This window comes from Scleropages formosus, chromosome 6 (assembly GCF_900964775.1).
Source record: "Scleropages formosus chromosome 6, fSclFor1.1, whole genome shotgun sequence".
Lineage (NCBI taxonomy): Eukaryota > Metazoa > Chordata > Actinopteri > Osteoglossiformes > Osteoglossidae > Scleropages > Scleropages formosus.
In genome coordinates this window covers 18,240,816-18,255,524 of record NC_041811.1, presented here as the reverse complement: position 1 = coordinate 18,255,524, position 14,709 = coordinate 18,240,816, and the positions used below count along the sequence as shown (strand labels likewise).

At 42.8% G+C, this 14,709-nt stretch overlaps 1 protein-coding gene across 1 annotated transcript in view; it reads right to left on the bottom strand.

Annotated features, from left to right (window-relative positions):
- pde8b (phosphodiesterase 8B) overlaps positions 1-14,709 on the bottom strand; it is a 57,290-nt gene that overhangs the window by 34,620 nt on the left and 7,961 nt on the right. The gene's annotated exons all lie outside the window — the stretch shown is intronic.

Below are 14,709 nucleotides of genomic sequence, written 5' to 3'. Positions count from 1 at the left end.
TTTGTCATTTGCCATCATGGCCTGCTGATGTGCAGCAATTAGCAGAGAGTAATTCCTCAGGAGGACTCTTAACCTCATCATACCAGACAGGACAGCACTGCTGCTTGTTGTTGGCAGCTGGCTCAACGTGATGCGGACATCAGGCAGTTGCTCCTAGGCCTGCTCTGCCGGATATCTAACAAGGTTCCCTGCAACATCAGTACTGCCATCGAGCTAATCAGGACTAATGTGTCACTTCAGGGTCACCACATGCCAGGAGCACACACTTCAGAACTGAAACATTGTATGTGCACAACTTGATAAATAATATGTACTCATCTCAACAATTGAAGAATACGATTACAATGGGAGAGAGATCCTGCCAAAGCAAGTGAAAGTACAAGGAGGACAACAGTCAGAGCTGGACAGGTATTTATTTTGATATGGACATATTTTGACCTAATGCCTTCCCTTCTTCGGTGTGTGTAGAACATTGAAAAAACATGTAGATACACAGGGAACACATAATCTTCCATGACTTGAATGACCTCATACATCAAAGACCATCACTGGGCAAAAAAAACATACATTGACATGTAACTGGACAAAATACATGATACATAAACCACCTGATTAGCCAGATTTCATAATATTATGACACATGAATGGTCAGCATACCTGTACAGTATGAGCAGTAGGATTCAAAAAATGGCACCAGTGCAACAAAAAAAAAAAAAATTGCAAAAAAAGCTTCATACATGAGATGAAACTTTGTAAGTATTGTCCACAAAAAGTAAAAAAAAAAAATACATACAGAAAAATATAGAAAAATACACAGCTTAAATCTCCACAAAATATAAGTTGCTAATTAGAAAAAATATATTTAGGATGAATCCTTGTTCATACCAAAAGGGGACACCATATTTAACATGAGAATATACAATGCCTTCTTTGAAGGAAGAATCTATATCTATCACTACCTTGTGTGTGTGGTTTCCGTATCAGTGAACCGTAAGAACCCCGTGTCACAAATTATAAATCAGAAATCAATGCCAAAGTATGAACATGTCCACCAACACATTTGTCGTCCAGCAATGAAGAGAGGTCGTGAGCAACCGTCATGTCCATGCCTGCACCACAATCGACGGCATCTGACACCAGTCAAGCACCCGACTGAGCTCTTGCCTTTAAAAGACCCTCCACAGCTCCCATACACTCGCGGAATCTCATTGAGACAACTGTCCCTCTGCGCTATGTCCTGCTCTTCCTTAGCCCTTGCTTCCTGTATCCATTCTCCGACTTTGCATCGTCCCCTGACCACGTCCACGAATTCTCGCTCTCACTCTGACCGCCGATCGACCGACTCTTCGCCTGACCCCTTGGTTTCTGATGAACGATCCTGCAATTGGGTCCAGCCGTCCCAGCGTCCTCGGTTCCGCGTGACACTGACAGCAGCATTACGAAACGAGGACTCATCAAATTAAGAACATCTACATTTATTTAGCAGACACTTTTCTCCAAACATTCAAGGACAGAAGTCTCTATGAGATTTCAGCACATGAGGAAAGATCAAACACTTTATGTGGGTGCTTCACGAAGGTGGCAGAGCTCTCGCATTTCGTCTCACATCTCCAACTACGTCGAGTAACTGAACAGCCGAGCAAGAAACATAGCTGCCTTTGAGAATCCCATAAAAGCCAAGACCTCTTCATCAAGGTCAGTGGGACAGAATTCATAGCTGAAACAGGGTAAGACTGATAATGTGTCCGAGTCTGTGAGCGGGGGTAAGAGCCGATCCAGAATATGGGACAGGGAACCAACCAGGGACACGGAAAACATCGCAAAAATGGACGTGAAACACAGCTGTGTTGCGCGTGAGTCCGACTGTCCCTGGGTGTTGCTATGTTACCTGGATGATACATTTGACAGTGGGAGGAGGGTCAAGGGTTAAGGGTCAAGGGTCAAGGGACCCCCCCCCACAAGAGGGTCAAGACAGGGAGCTACTAACTAGATGACTAGATGTCATCATGGCTACTACTAGTACACCTCGTAAATGTATACATTTCTAGTATCAAACTACATTTGATTTGAGTGAGCTAAAAGCAAATTAAATGTCTCAGACTCATTTTAGCATTTAATTCAATCAAGCAGATACTTCTTTTTCACACAGATATTTTAGCTACAAAGAAATTCCGAGCGTCCCTTATTTTCCTATAAAGAACCCAAAAGTGTCCCTTATTTTTTTCTGCAGGGGTTGGCAAATATAGCAGTTACTAGCGCACTATGTACTGTATATTGTCATTCTATAGTGATGCCCTGGGCTTTTAAATGTACTGAAGCAGCTTAATTGCCAGTCTTGCCCTCTCCTGCTGTTAAGTTACACAGTTCTGTGAAGGGACCTTAGGAAATGAAGGCCCAGTAGATTCTGGAACCTCCAACAATGCTTTTAGTGAGCTTTACTGTCCATGTTAATTTGAAGTAACAACCTGGCAAGTAGCTACTTTCACGGCGGCACCAAGACCGTCTTTGAGATTCCTCTGGCACCTGTAGCTCTTTCTTCCAGGACAATCCTGGATAGAAGGATCCTCAACCAAGACCAATCTGTGAGTGGCGCCTTTCACCTTGATTTTATGGAACAGTGCCCAATTCGTGCACCTCAGAAATACCAGCTGTAAAAAAATAAATGGACAGTATAAACACAAACAGAGCCATTCAATCAATATGACTAAATAACACTATTTATACATATTATCTGACACTCCAAAGTGACTGACGATAATTTACCCGTGCTAGTCATAGGACATCAAAGGAGGGGCCATTTAACCCAACTACACAGTTAGCAAACAAGCGCAGTTATTGGTAGTTCTTTGGTCCCTAACCCCAGCATTAACCATGCAATGACTGTATAGTAAATGCTTGTGTTTATTGCAAAAGCTATCAGGAAAAAAAAAAAAAAAAAAAAAACTTTTAAAGGAACACATCAACCCAACATGAACAATTCTCTGAATCCTTTAATGAGAAAACATATATGAATGCTAACTGCCATATTTGGTCATTCAATAATATTTATTTCTTTGATCTTTAGCGGAAAGGAGAGCTCAGTCCTACTGAGCATGGCAATACACTGTTTCCAGCTCCTGACCCCTCATCCATGCTGACATGATGGCGGGGATAGATCAGCAACTGTTTGCGTGCACCGGTGCTCTGCCAGCTTCCTGATAACAGGGAGGGCTGAACCTGACCCTGTCATGCACCGTCAGTCTGCCTCTCTCCCACCTCAGTCCCTCATTCCTCAAAGTTGGAGAGAGGTAAAATTACAGAGTCCGTACGTACTGACAAAAAAGCTGAGATGCTGATCAGTTACCAGGGTAATAATACATAAGCCACAATTGGCTGTAATTATCTTAAAGCATATGCATTTTCCCATTCAAATGTGGCAGAATTACAGTTTTTCTATTTATGCACTGTATTTTCAAGTATATTAAAGCAACTTTGTGACAAAGTAAACACAAGAGGGCACCAGACTTGTACACTAGTGGACACCAACAAAGAGAAGAGAAACACTGTAAAACACCATAAAAGAAAGGCTATGTGTTGAGACCACTTTTTTTTTTTCTTGGGAGCATACAACGTACCCTGCCAAGCTAAACAATCATTCTATAGTAACAATCCATCTTCTCCCAAAACAGACATACGTTTATATAATATTAGGCTTGAACTCAGTACAGTTCTTTTTATAAATTGTTAAATATATTTTTTCTTCATGGGAAAAACTGGGAAACTACTTTTAGTTCCACAAATTGTAAACAGAAACATACTCCACTATATTACCAGCCTTACTATTAAGGTTATTACATATTTGTATGTAATGCAGGTAATATCAGTTGTCACACAGGGATCTAGCCATTCCAGATCGATCCAAGAATAAAGTTATATACCTATGGTGAATATAATTTGAGTTTTCCCCTTGACTGATAAATGATGCGCTTTGCTGAAATAGTTTTTTAGCAATTTTACTTTCCCCTCTTGTTCTGTTCCCTTGGAGTACAAGGCAGTTTAAGTATTTAAATCTGTAGCCCTAGAATAATACAGTAGTGGGAAGTTTAATGAGAGTTTACACTGTTTGGCATACAATCAAGTAATGTATTTAGCTTTACAGAACAGGGGACATGCTACCCATGTGTTTTATTTTAGTCGACTCGCACACACATTGACTGAAACCGCTTGTCCCGAGTGAGGTCGCAGCGAACCGGAGCCTAACCCAGCAGCATAGGGTGCAGGGCTGGAGGGGGAGGGGACACACCCAGGATGGGACGCCACTCCATCACAAGGCACCCCAGGTGGGACTCGAACCTCAGACCCACCAGAGAGCAGGCACAGGCCAAACCCGCTGTGCCACCACACCCCCCTATTTTAGCAGACTGAACTATAAAATTGAAGGACAACATTGTGACACACCAGAGTGGGCCTGGGGCACAGCTGACCAGGCATGTGGCGGAGCAGGGTGAATTTCTGAAATTTCATTACAACACAACACAGGGAATGGGAAAACAGCAACTTGACCAAAAAAAGAAGGAACTTTCATCTATGAAAACAATGCAGTTTACAAGACGATAAAACTTTCGGCAGCAACACTTTAGCCCCTCATAGCCTCACACTTCAGCCCAGTTCTCTCCCCAAGATGCACTTAATCTTGGGGTGTTATGGGCTGCACCTGGTACTCATCTTGTCCCCAGTTATATTTTATATTTTATGCAGCACATTTTTGGATTCTTTCAGTTTTCATATTTGAGTTTTCTAGAAGAAATTATAGATAAAAATTAATCATGATAAAAACGAACAAAATATTCCCTTTTTTTTTTTTTAACAATTTTTAATAACTACACTTTAAATCTGCAATTTACATCTGGAGCTATGTCTCTTTCTCCTAATGCAACGCACAACTTGCATTTTGGCTGAAATGTACGTCAATTTGGAGAAAAGCATCTGATAAACGAATAAATGGAAATGTAGACGTACATGGGAGCTATTTTTGTACCTTTTTTTCCATGAACTTCTGTGATTTGAGTACATTAAGCCAAAACCTGCTATGGGAAAACCAAACCAGCTAGGAAACCATCTTCAAAAAAAACTTTCAGTGGATGCAGACAAGTGGCTGAGTTCGAGCGCTCACTGTAGTGCTCGTGGGACTGCGAAAGATTCTGGGATGCAAAGCAAAATCAGCAATGGCAGAAATCTTGGTGCAGATTCACGGAGCTCCAAGGGCAGACAAGTGTGCCCCTTCTTCTCAGGTCACAGCTCTTGGCACTTTGTGACACCCTGAAGGCAGGGACCATTTCGTGTCAAACCCTTTAATTTCACCCATAACCCGGTTGAATGATAAAGAGGCTCTGTTAAACTTCACTTAAAAAACAAACTCATCTTTACATAATATCTTCACATCAGTGTCCTGCCATGTGCTTCACTAGAGCACAAAATAGAACAATAAACAAACGCTTATCTAAAATCAACAACAACTCTTTCATAGATAAGCTTCTTTTATATAATGTGTTTCGATAAAATTAGATACACTGTTTTAAAGCAATATTGTGTGCTGAATTTATAAGTAAAAGGCTCAGCATATACTGTACAAACCATGATATTCAGTTACTCAAAGAAGCATTACACATACGTTGTCATTAGTTCACCACATAGTCTAATTTAAATAGAAACCAGATAAATTAATAATATCTTTATTCACTGCATTATTCTGAATTAAGTGCTGCACATGTCAAACACAACTCGGGCAGCAGTGTTCTGTATCAGCTGTAGAGGTTTGATGGCAGTAGCAGGAAGGCTAGACAGGAGAGAGTTGCAGTAGTCCAGATGGGATGTCACCATGGCCTGGACAAGTAGTTGGGCAGAGTCAGCTGTGAGGTAAGGACGGATCCTGCAGATGTTATGCAGGACGTATCTGCAGGTCTGGGTTGTGGCTTCGATGTGCTGAGAGAAAGATAGACTCGAGTCAGTCGTCACTCCCGGACTCCTTTCCAAGGAGGTAGGCAAAATGAGTGAGTTGCCCGGTTTGATTGAGAGATCATGACAGGAAGACAGGCCAGCTGGGAGGTGTAGGATCTCTGTTTTGGAGTGGTTGAGCTGGAGGTGGTGATCAGGCATCTATGCAGAGATGTCCAACAGGCAGACAGCAACGCATGCGGAAATGTCTGATGCTCCATGTGGAAAGGAGAACAAGAGCTGCGTATCATCAGCGTAGCAGTGGTAGTTGAGTCCATGGGAGGCTATGACGGAGACGAGGGAGGAGGTGTAGATTGAGAAGAGAAGAGGACCCAGTACGGAGCCCTGCAGGACACCAGTGGAGAGAGGCAGAGGAGAAGAACGGGAGCCCCGCCAGACCACTTGATGGGATCTGTCAGATAGGTAGGGCTCAAACCATCTTAGTGTCACTCCTTTGATCCCAAGCTGACTAAGAGAGGAGAGTAGAATCTGGTGATTGACAGTGTCGAACGCTGCAGACAGGAGAGGGAGGCTGCTCAAAATCATAATTTTTCCTCTAAAGAAGACAATGCACTGTAGACCTAATCCTGTATTCCTAGTGTTTCCTTCTTTTGAAGTCAGCTGCAAATGTAATTCTGAGATTTCATTAGTAACATCACTCAATATTAATCCCCATCAATAAATTGTCACTACTAGATAACATAATATATTGGGTCTTGCACTTACGAGCAAAACTCGGACTGGAAGTCAGATCTTAACTCAGTCTGTACATGAGACTTTTGTAAATCAGACTTTCGCCACTAATTTTACCACTAATTCACAATCAATAAAACTTTAGGATTACAGATGTTCCTAAATTTGTTTGCTGATTATGTTCTGCAAAAACCTCAGATAAAGGTATTATAAATAAAAAAAAAAATCCTCCGTAAGACTTTTCACTGTTTTTATTAACCTCAAATAACACACACACACACACACACACACATTTTCTGAACCGCTTGTCCCATATGGGGTCACGGAGCCTACCCGGTAACACAGGGCGTAAGGCCGGAAAGGGAGGGGACACACCCAGGACGGGACGCCAGTCCGCCGCAAGGCACCCCAAGCGGGACTCGAACCCCAGACCCACCGGAGAGCAGGACTGCGGTCCAACCCACTGCGCCACCGCACCCCTGGGTACCTCAAATAACATTAAAATCAAAACAAAAACAAAAGCACCGAAAATGACAAAAGTCTCACAATCTCCTTTTCAATTCTGATGGTTGATGACTTCACCGCATCAGCATGTGCAACGTTCATGAGCTTCTGGCCAATTTCAACTTTTTTTTATTATCTATCATATTCCCTAATTAGGTATTATCTTTCTTCATTAGCTTAATATATTAAAAACATTTTTTAACGTTATTAACTTCGAGCTACACTGAAACGAGAGTTAAAATGCCTGGGAAAAAAAAGAAAATGCATTGTCTTCACAAAGTTCCCATAATGCCAGTTGATATAATCCCATAAACACGTGCAATGTTCCTAGTTTCATTGTTCAACAATGACACTCAGGAATACCAGACATAAGCTATCAACACTGTGTATGAGTTGAGCGAAGGCACTCCTAGACTCCTACTCCGCTTGAGTGTGTTTTGCTGCCAAACTGACAGCTATATGAGGTTTCTTTCCCCTTGCAACATACTGCAAGTTTAGAAAATAGAAAACCAAAGAAAATGTAATTAAAAAGAAATAAATTGCCTGGGAAAATGTTTATCCTAGTAATTTTTAAGTCGAACGTCTCAACACGAGGAGCCAATGTACTTTGTCTGAAGTAGAGATTATGCATATTTACCACCGCTTGTATGTTTATTGAAAAGTAAGGAAGGAAGGAAAGAAAAAGGGTGCAGGGGAACAAAATATATGTCGTATAATGAATCCATTACTGTTCATGTGTTCAGTTTGAGATATAAAAGCTATTACAGCTCTTTTTATTTAGATGACGTCTTTGTCCAGGGTAACTTACAGAGACAGATGAGGTACCTACAGTGATTTACCCATTCACCCTGCAAGGTATTCTAAGTGAAACAATTCGGTACAAGTAACCTGCTAAAGCGTACTGCAACAAGAAATGGATTCGAACCTTTAACGCTGAGATTACACTAAAATGTTTCTAACTTGCGAAAAAGCCAAAAATATCATTCTGCATGTCAATATCTCCAACAAGCTGATATCAGCAACATTTATTTACAACATACTTTGTATGAAGGTGCATAGCAATGGACTTGCAAGCACTTCCAAATTACCAATTCTTCTTCTCTTATAATAATAATAATAATAAGAATAAGAATAATAAATCATCCACCTGTAGGAAAAGCCCAAACAGGATTTACGTAAGGAAAAAATCAGAGCACAGTGATGCTGTCAGCTAACAAACAGACTCCTCCAAAGACTCAAGGGCCACCGTGTGCCAGTGCGCTTTGTGATATTCGATGTCACGTGGAAATGGTGACCTTTTCCATCTCAAGAGTCCGACACTCATTTGCAGCGCACAATACGGTGCGGCAAAAGTACCCATCGAGTTTACCCCAGCAACATCATTCACCGCACGTGAGAAGTGTTCTTGCTCTCTTATTACGTAACTGATTTGATACCGCTCCCGTGAAAGTGAAGACATATTCCGAAAACATCAGTGAAAGGACTCGCCGTTAATTATGCGGATGCTCTCAGCAATTCAAAGAACAGAACACGGTCTTTTTCCCGCTCGTCTATTCTCTAATTACCTGCATATAAATGTTTGTGGCATGCTACTGCAGGCTACGGATAATCAAATGAAATCAGTGAAAAAGTACTAAATGGCATGCTTGTGCTACTTACACTGGCAATACACACACACACACACACACACACACACACATTTTCTGAACTGCTTGTCCCATTTGGGGTCGTGGGGAACCAGAGCCTAACCCGCCAACACAGGACGCAAGGCCGGAGGGGGAGAGGACACACTCAGGACGGGATGCCAGTCCGTCGCAAGGCACCCCAAGCGGGACTTAAACCCCAGACCCACCGGAGAGCAGGACCCGGTCCAACCCGCTGCGCCACCGTGCCCCCCTACACTGGCAATACATTTTCAAAAACATGGTAAATTCACGCAGTATTTGGGGTCCTCTTAAAGTAGGAAGCATATTTTCTCCGAACAAAATGGACATGCTGTTTCTCGCAGGATCGTCCGTCACACCGTATACGCGTGGCGTTTGTGACGATGAGCGGAACTCCATTCTTATCTTCGTTTTATGTTCGTGAACTTTGACTCAGGACCCGAGGCGACGGACTCGTGACTCAGATTTGAGAGCTCGCACTGCCAGCGAGATTATGAGCGTGACTCAGACTTGGACCGGGACTCGACCGCAACTCTGGGTGACACGCATTTCATTGTGGTGCGGAGAAGAAGGCTTGGTCGTTCCATCGGGTTTTGGCAAGTACGAGTCAACATTGTTCCTTTCGGCCTTTACGAGCACTGCGGAAAGAAAGCAGGGTTAGTCTTCTTGGGATTATGTGTTCCTGGGTACAGAGACAAAACTATCATAACCTTTTATGGACAATCAAATATTGCAGAGTGAGTCACTACTTTCAGAGTGCTAAAACGAAGCCATGAATGACACGACATAACACAGAACACTACCCTGTCTTACTTCTGTTCAATATGCAGAGGTCTGATCCAGCTCCGAAAAGCACGGTTTGGATGTACGGACGCATAGCGGCGGAGTAGGTGGTGTTGGTGCCTCCCGGCTCCGGGGTTCAGGGTTTGAATCTGGCTCTGTCCGTGCGGGGTTCTCTTGGGTTTCCTCCTGAAGGCATGCGATCTAGTGAATGAAAACTGCCCTCAGTGCGTGACTGTGTCTGACTGTCCTGCAACAACCCGCTGTCCCATCCTGCGAGCACCCTGCCGTACACCAGATGCTGCCTGGGTTCAACTGCAGACAAATGTGACCTTGAACTGGTTAAACTGTCTCTGGAAACGAACGAAACTCCAATCTATTAGCGCTTAAGGATAACTCCAAAGCACCTTCCTAAGATACATACACGGGCTGCATAAGCACTACACAAATGTTCACGAATGACACTTACTCGGTGTTACATAATTTTGCCTTTTGCACAATAGCTCTCTTCATCTAAAGCGCTAGCCAGCAAACAAAACTATTTGTTTCAGTAGGGAATGTCGATAAGACATGGCAAAACACCAAGAAAGCACTAACATGAAATCGTGTAATCGGCAACTGACGTGAAAAAGACCAAATAAAACAACTCTACTTTATTAATGTAGAAGTCATTGGCGCAGAAAACAATCTTTGCTTACTAACAGCACAAAGTGATATTACCATGGTATGGGTGTCCGATCTACCGCGTCTGCTTCGTATTTCGCCCACTTTCATACACTAAGTACAACGAATCACGTTCATTACGTATAGATTTACATTTATTCACTTAGCAGTCGCTTTTCTCCAAAGCGACTTCCAATGAACTCTATGTAGTGTTACCAGCCCATACACCTTATTCACCAAGGTGACTTACACTGCTAGATACACTACTGGCTCATGCATACATCAGTGGAACACACTCTCTGTCACCCACACACTACCTGGACAGCCTGTCTTTGGAGTGTGGGAGGAAACCAGAGCAACTGAAGGAAACCCACGCAGACACAGGGAGAACATGCAAACTCCACACAGACATTTGTGCATCTACCGAAGTACCAAGCATGCGTCCGGCCGACTCGCGCAGGGAACAAAGTGACAATGTTTCGAATGTTTGCTGCGAGATGAACCTGATTACTATGATTAATTTGGTGGATACAGCACGTTGTATGTGCACTGCCTACTGTATCGTACACGGAAAACTCAATTATCTTCCTGCCCTCACACTCTGAGTAACTGGTCTCACAGGGTGGAAACTGATTAATCATAGCAATCTGGTGATTCCTCTCCAAAGGGCCCCTCAATTCGCTTATCGCCAGGTCTAATAATAGGAACTAGTCTCACGTTTCCTAGGTTTGGAATGTCAGATGAGCAGCCTCATTACAGCATCCATCTGTGGCACACTTGTCCAGCCCTTTCACCTGACCCTGCAAATGGGTTGGCACAGCGAGTAGAGCTGTTGTCTCACAGCGCCTGGGTGGTGCGAGAGAACATGAGTTTGATCCCCGCTCAGTCTGTGTGGAGTTTGCATGTTCTCCCCGTGTCTGTGTGGGTTTCCTCCGGGTGCTCTGGTTTCCTCCCACAGTCCAAAGACATGCTGTTCAGGTTCAGCCATAGTGTGTGAGTAACAGAGAGAGAGTGTGTTTCACTGATGTATGGATGAGTAACCCCTCGTAAGTAGTGTATCTAGCAGTGTAAATCACTGCAGTGAATAAGTTGTGTGGGCTGGTAACGCTACATCGTATCCGTTGTAAGTGTCTTGGAGAAAAATGTCCGCTAAGTGAATAAATCTAAATCTAATGTCAAATGCTATTGTTTGCGTGGAAGGACCCTCATTCGCTCCCGCTAACACACACACAACGTGCTTCTGAAGCGGCCTCCTGCGACGTTGTTTTCACAATTACACACCACGGCATGCGGCGACGATTCACGTCTGGTTGCAGATTTCCACACTGGCATATTCTTTTCAGCTGGGAGTCACGGTTGTTGTTTTCTGACGTTTAGAGGCCCGAAATGCACTCGGAACACTCTGGATAGTTAAACTGTGCAAATTAAAATTAACACTGATTTTCTTTTAATTCCCCCTTAGAGCCTGCAGAATGTGTCTTTTTTTCCGACCGTGGCATGACAGTGATTTCTGCTTCATGTTGCTTAATGTAAACGTTACATTACACATTACATTACTTTATCGAATGTTTAAAAATGCAAAGGAAGCTGCGGCAGGATTTCTCAGAAAAGTCTTACCGGGGAGCACACGAGTTTTTGCTCCAAACCCTTACCCAAGTGGAGGAATCAATGAAATATTTAAGATGACTGCATTTTCGAATAATTGCTGCTCGTTGCACCTCATGACCACCGCTGTCTTGTATTTTACATCAGCGGAGCGTACACACACAATAGTACAAGCTACTAGGTACTAAATGGACCAGAGAGAGAGGTTAGAAAAAGAAAAGAGCAGACACTCAAACCTGTGCGGATTCCTTCGGTGTCACTTTTTCGAAGCATCATTTCATTCAGTTAAATTGCAGTGCATGGTGACCAATCTAGTATTACACTGTTGGTAAAGTAAATGTAACAAACAAAGTATAATACATTTTTTGTGCTCATCTTTCCTTGAGTATTGTGCGGTTGTGAATGTGCTCATGCTAATGAGTTCGACATGTTTAAGGATTCAATTAAAAATCAGAAAGAGCGAAAAATTCCACTGTTAACAAAATATTCTGGTTTGTGACTATAGGCACATGGCTTGTTTTTGGGACATATTGCCCAATTAGTAAAATAGCACTAAACAGTTCATAAATGTACGCATAATCCGACTTTGCCACTCATATAGTTTACATTGCAACCAGTGATGAAGTTAAAAATCTGTCTGCTCGTGCTTCCAGGGACCGACTGTGCAGACGGGAAGTGTTGGGGAAGTCAGCCACTACTGTGCGCAGAACTAATGTTTGCAGCGAGGCTCCCCACCGCGGTACAAATCAGCTGAATTATTAAGACTTGTCACACTTTCCGTTCCTTTTCAAAAAAAGCGAGCTCAGGACAACAAACAGCTTAGGCCGAAGTCATCATTTATTCATCAACCTGTTGAGGTTTCCCGCGCCAATACAGGAGCAGAACTAGGAAAAAAGAAAAAAAAAAAAAAAGAGGGGGAAAAAAATCACAGGACTTAAGAGTTTTGTGCTTCATGGCTTTTCGTCGCAGAACGGATTTCGCTATTAAGCGAAAGCTATAAAACGAAGAGACTGATTGCTGTCGTTTTTAGATGACCGATAACGGTTTGTGTGTGTTCGTGGGATTTTTCAGTGATCCAGAGCCATCAAGACAGCTCTCCATTCCTGTGCATTATGGGTCTCTTCATAAAGAGTTGGCTGGAGCACTGAAGGCGACCCAGTTCTCAGCCTTTCATCCCTCCAGAACACTGCATCTCTATACATAGCAGAAGGGCAGACGCTCAAAGTCCGCCAATTAGTCCATACCGTCAGTTAATCATCATTATCGTAATTATACAATAAAAAGAACAAATTCTTTGCTGGGTTATAAAATGCTTTGACATGACAGGCTCTTTGCTGGGATCACGCTATAAAGCTGAGCAGAACAATGGACCTCATACAACTGGAACCGCACACCTGAAAGCAAGACCAGCCGAAGAGGAGGGTGCAGGGTTGCGGTGGTCCAGGGCTCATCCCACAAAGCAAGGTGCTCCCCGTACGAGACGCCAGGCCGTCACAGGGAAATTCGAACCATTCTGCTGCCGAGAAAAATTAAGAATTTGAAAGCACAGAAGTTCAAACCCAAGCGTATGAAGTTGACGCCAATGTCCCCTGTCCACGTTAACACTTAAACTTATTAACTTGCAATATCTCTGTGGAAAATGACCGTTGCAGGTCCATTCCTTTCTTTTCCATGCATCCACACACTGGTGCATTTTTGTGCCTTTTAAGAAAAGGTGACCACGTCACGTCATTTCATTAAGAAGAATCCAGCGTTAAACCATTTCAAAATAAAGCGTGATCCGTAGCAGAAGAACAATACTAACGAGACGAAGGGAAATACGTCGGACGAGGCCCTGAACGCACTTTCGTGACTGACATCTGTCGTTATGCCTCTGAAAGACATCTGCGACACCTATCATGATGCTGTGCGCAGTTTTTCATGATTTCTTCTGAGCTGAATACCATTTCAAGAAGTCTGTTGTTTCACCATATAATTACATGTTCTGTTCCATCGACGTTTCTCTTCGTCAAGGAAATTTTTTTCAGTCCTACCATATTCAGCACAATGAAGGCTTCAGTTATACTGGTTCATGATACTGGGACTTTGTTTATAATAATACAGATGTGTTATGGGAAACTCACTGACAAAAATGCAGCATATTCCCTTAGTGTCTCGACGATCTGGAGATGATCACGGGAAGCAGAGGATCACCGATTTATGTGAGCAGCTTTCTGTGAAATGAAACCGGAGCAAAGGTGAGACATGGATGCTGAAAGGAGACCAACACATCGATATAGATGGGGCTGGATTTTAATTCACGTCTCTATAGATGTGGTCATCAGCTGCTGAACTGAAATGCCATATTGCAAAGAAACACTTCGTTGACTATATTCGATGATTTAATTCTAATTTATGAGATTCTTTTAATACTCCTACATCGGCTAACAAGGAATTTCTTCACGTTTACGAGGAGGACTGAATTTGGATTTTGCATGTCTCCTGAGCTGAGCGGCACGAGACCAGAGCCTCCACGTGGGCTTCTTTGGAGTTACGTACAGTTGTCAGACTTCATCAACCCTTGTTTTTTTTGCATTAAAAGTTGAACTAACACATCAACATTGATTACCATCCATGTATATGTTTTGCTTGTGAGCGTTTGTCAAGTGTACAGTAAGCAATACCTATGAAAGAGCTGAATGAGCACAGGTAGACAGCCATACAGCATAGGAGTGTTACTGATGAAAGAAAAGTACCTTGTTATATAGTGTTATGATAATTAATGTTAACAACTGGAGAAACTGTATCCATTTTAATGGGATTTCATGATATTTTAACATTAATGGGT